The sequence below is a fragment of the Dasypus novemcinctus genome, chromosome 1 (genome assembly GCF_030445035.2).
Source record: "Dasypus novemcinctus isolate mDasNov1 chromosome 1, mDasNov1.1.hap2, whole genome shotgun sequence".
NCBI classification, from domain to species: domain Eukaryota; kingdom Metazoa; phylum Chordata; class Mammalia; order Cingulata; family Dasypodidae; genus Dasypus; species Dasypus novemcinctus.
In genome coordinates this window covers 104,588,870-104,593,332 of record NC_080673.1, presented here as the reverse complement: position 1 = coordinate 104,593,332, position 4,463 = coordinate 104,588,870, and positions in this window count along the sequence as shown.

Genomic DNA, 4,463 nt, shown 5'->3' with positions numbered 1-4,463 from the left:
CATTCCTCGGAAACGGACTTTGGCCCAGTGGTTAGGGCGTCCGTCTACCACATGGGAGGTCCGAGGTTCAAGCCCCGGGCCTCCTTGACCCGTGTGGAGCTGGCCCATGCGCAGTGCTGATGCGTGCAAGGAGTGCCCTGCTACACAGGGGTGTCCCCCGCGTAGGGGAGCCCCACGCGCAAGGAATGCACCCATAAGGAGAGCCGCCCAGCACGAAGGAGGGAGCAGCCTGCCCAGGAATGGCGCCGCCCACACTTCCCGTGCCGCTGACGACAACAGAAGCGGACAAAGAAACAAGACGCAGCAAAAAGACACAGAAAACAGACAACCAGGGGAGGGGAGGGGAATTAAATAAATAAAAATTAAAATCTTTAAAAAAAAAAAAAAGTTTTTACATTCCTTTTCCCTTAAAGCAGAATTTGTGGAAACTTGAATAAAGTTTAAGCACATGTTAAAGAAGAATTGGATTTATTGTATAGAAGAGTTTAAGCATATACTTGACTAGAAGTTTTGGAATCAAATGAACCTGGATCAGAATAATAGGCCCACCATTTACTAGCTATAAAATCTTGTCCAAGTTACTTACCTTCTCTAAGCTTCAGTTTTCCCATCTTTAAAATAAGAATAACATTAAAAGGAACCAAAATTCTATGAGGAAATCGCTGATTCCACGTCTTAAAAGAGGCTTGTAACATCTTATAATACCAAAAAGCAAGGAAAGGATCAAAACTGCTATGCTTGGATGAAAAAGGACTCAGGAGTCAAGTCAAACAGGCTCCCAACTACCAAGGATAAAGCAATTTGGACAATGCGGCAATAAGAAAATGGATTAAAACACATATAATATGTTTAACTCCATGAATTCATAATGATATTTTTAAGTTTCACTGGCCACCTTTGCAGTGCATTATTTTGAAAAGTGGTAAATAAAAGTTACCAGCAATTATCTTGCCTTTTCTATATGAACTGTACCACAAAGTAAACAAACAGTTGTGTATTTCAACTAATAAATAAGTAAAAAATAATAGAATATCAATATTTGGCAACTTCTTATATGAGAACTAGTTTATGATCTCCAATGGCTAACAAAAAGAGCAAGAACAGACATTATATGCCTCCTGAGTAAAGCAGACAATACCACTTATGAAGTAGTCTTGCCAAAAAGATGAACATTAATTTAAATCTATATATAGTTCTAACATACAGAATATTTTAAAAAGAGGTATTAAAGGACATAATTGGGGGGAAGCGGACTTGGCCCAATGGATAGGGTGTCCGCCTACCACATGGGAGGTCCGCGGTTCAAACCCGGGGCCTCCTTGACCCGTGTGGAGCAGGCCCATGTGCACTGCTGATGCGCACAAGGAGTGCCCTGCCACGCCAGGGTGTCCCCTGTGTAGGGGAGCCCCACACGCAAGGAGTGCGCCCCATAAGGAGAGCCACCCAGTGCAAAAGATAGTGCAGCCTGCCCAAGAACGGTGCTGCACACATGGAGAGCTGACACAACAAGATGATGCAACAAAAAGAAACACAGATTCCTGGTGTCACTGATAAGGATAGAGGCAGTCACAGAGGAGCATGCAGAGAATGGATATGGAGAGCAGACAACTGGGTGGGAGGGGAAGGGGAGAGAAATAAATAAAATAAATAAAATTAAATAAGTAAATAAAGGACATAATTGGGGTGTAATCAGAAAAATCCAGACTGTGGAAAATAAGAGAGAAAAACAACCTAATCTGTTTTTTTTCAATAAATATATTTAAAAATGGAGGGGAAACCTATAGATTAAAAGAAATTTAAGAAACATATCAGCCAATTACAATATATGAGCTTATTTGGAATCTGATTCAAATAAAACTTTCTTTTAAAAATACAATCAGGGAAATTTGCAGACCAAATGGCTAATTGAGGATAATAAATTATTTTCATCTTGTACATGTGATAATGGGATTGTGATTATGTTTTAGAGATGCAAATTTAAATGTTTGATGATTAAAATACAATATATCTCTGTAATATTTGCACCAAAATAATTCAGTGGTGCGGGCAAAGATGCAAAACATGATGGCCATGATGAGAAAACTGTCAAAACTGATTGATGGATGCATGCGCATTCATTACAGTCTCTCTAATTCAGTATGTTTTATTTTTGTCCATATAAGTATTCTTAAATTTTAAAAATGGGGCTCTGCCCCTCTTTCTCTTTGACAGGCCTTGCTCACACAAGCCAGGCTGCTTGGCAGTGGGAGGCATCCCACAGCAGGGCCTATTACGGCCTCTACCACTGTCAAAGGAAATAAGGTATAGTGAGTCCAAGGCAGAGCCAGGGTCCCTCCAGAAACTTACCTGAAACGTTTCCACCTTGGGTCAAATCCACTAAAAGACAATTATCAAGTGATGCTAATGAAACAGAAAATTTCATACCAATGTTTCAAAAAAAAAGAGAGAGGTTTTAGCTTTGAGGAAAAACGCTACTATGCAAAAACTGTAAAGGCAATCATTTTTGATGTGATAGATCTGGTGGATGCTAATGTGGTTGAATTCAACAGTTTTATAGTCACTGCTCCACATAGAAAGCTTATTTTATGTGCTGATAACAAAATAGAAGTGGAATGTTACATTAAAAACCATTCAGAACAGGGACTATTTGAGCCTACTTGGTACCATATGTGCCGTTTCTCAGGGATGCATAATTGGTATATCTGTTCACATGCTAGGCCAATGTATTGCAATTTATATTCAGAAGTTTAATCTAGCATTACAGCACATAGATTAGGGGTTTCAAAAAGTTTTCAGGAAAAGATCCAGATAGTAAATATTCTAGGCTTTGCAGGCTGTATATGGTTTCTGCTGCATATCTCTTCGCTTTATTTTACAACACTTAAAAAATTTTAAATCCATTGTTAGCACAGAGGTCTGTGAAAAACAAGCCTCAGGGCAGATTTGGTCCATAAGTCACAATCTGCCAACTCCTAAAATTGTCCTGTGCGGTGTGAAAGCCTAAAGCCCACAAACATGCTACAAGAACAACCAATAATTGTAAATGGACACACTGGCACTGATTGAGAAGACTCATCAAGGATGAAGATGGCATGGCCATGCTACATCAGTGGTTGAAGGAAACTTCCCTGTGTGCACCAAGTGTATGACATGCTACACTTCAAGCAATGGAACACACATAATGAAAAGAATCATTGTTGGCCAAGTGTCCCCTTGGCCTGTGTAAACTGTTGCTCTTATCTCTTAACGGTCACATGTTCTCCTTCTTGAACAAACCCAGTGAAGGTCTTTGTCAATTAAAAAGGAGGACAACCAGGGATTGAAGTTCCTTAAAAGATTCAAACAACTGTTGAATCCTGTTCAGGTCTTTGACTCAATAGGGTGACTGGGTAAAAGTGTGGAGGCAGTTCCCCAACCTGCAAAAATTAAAGGTGATTCTATCAAAACTAAAAAAGGTTCTATCAAAACTGGAGCACCTAATATATTATATGGTGATGCTATCATATCATTTTTGAAAAAGGTTTTCTCTGGCACAGAAGTAAAACAGCCACTTGATGCAGGTTTTGGAGGTTTTGCAAATTGTAAAGGAAAACGAGAGAGAGAGGACAGTCAGCTTGATAAAATAGCATGATAGAGATACAGAAGTTCAGGCTGTTATGTAGAAATGGGGAACAAATTCACATTTAACCAATAAAATGTCTATAAAATGTATTCTTTTCCAAAATTTCCTTAGGTGGAAGAGAAGGATCTGATAGAGATTGAGATCCTCCATCCCCCAGCAGTTTCTTTTGAACAGGCACATAATTTATTACTTGATGCAATTTTTTTTTAAAGAGATCTTTCTCGTTGCTTGTAAACTGAAACTTGTCAAGTCAAGTTAGGGTTAACCAACCTTAGTCTTTTGTATTAAAATAAAAATAACTTATTGTTTTTTTATTTTAAAAATAATATATGTTCATTTAATTCTTATATTTATCCTTCCTACAGCCCCACCATGATAACTAACTATTAATATTTTGGTAAACATCCTTTCAGACCCCTGCCTAAAAATATAAATATGTTTAATACACCATTTTAAGTTAAATGGGATCATATTACCCATGCTGTTTTATTAATGGGCTTTTAAAAACCAATGTGTTCTTGACATTTCAATAAATACAGATCTATATAAATAGTAAAAAATAAAATAAAAATGACCAACAATAAATACTTTACAGGGTTATTAGGAGAATTAATAAAGGCACTATTTGGTGTCTAGAAAGGATTAAGTAAAATCATATATTTTAAATGCCTAACAGTGGCTAACTGTTTTAGTTTGCTAAAATCTGCTAGGAACAATATACCAGAAATGGGTTAGCTTTTATAATGGGAATTTATTAGGTTAAAAGCTTATAGTTTTGAAGTTGTGAAAATGACCAAATCAAGGCATCATCAGAGATGCTGTCCCACCAAAGGTCAGCTGC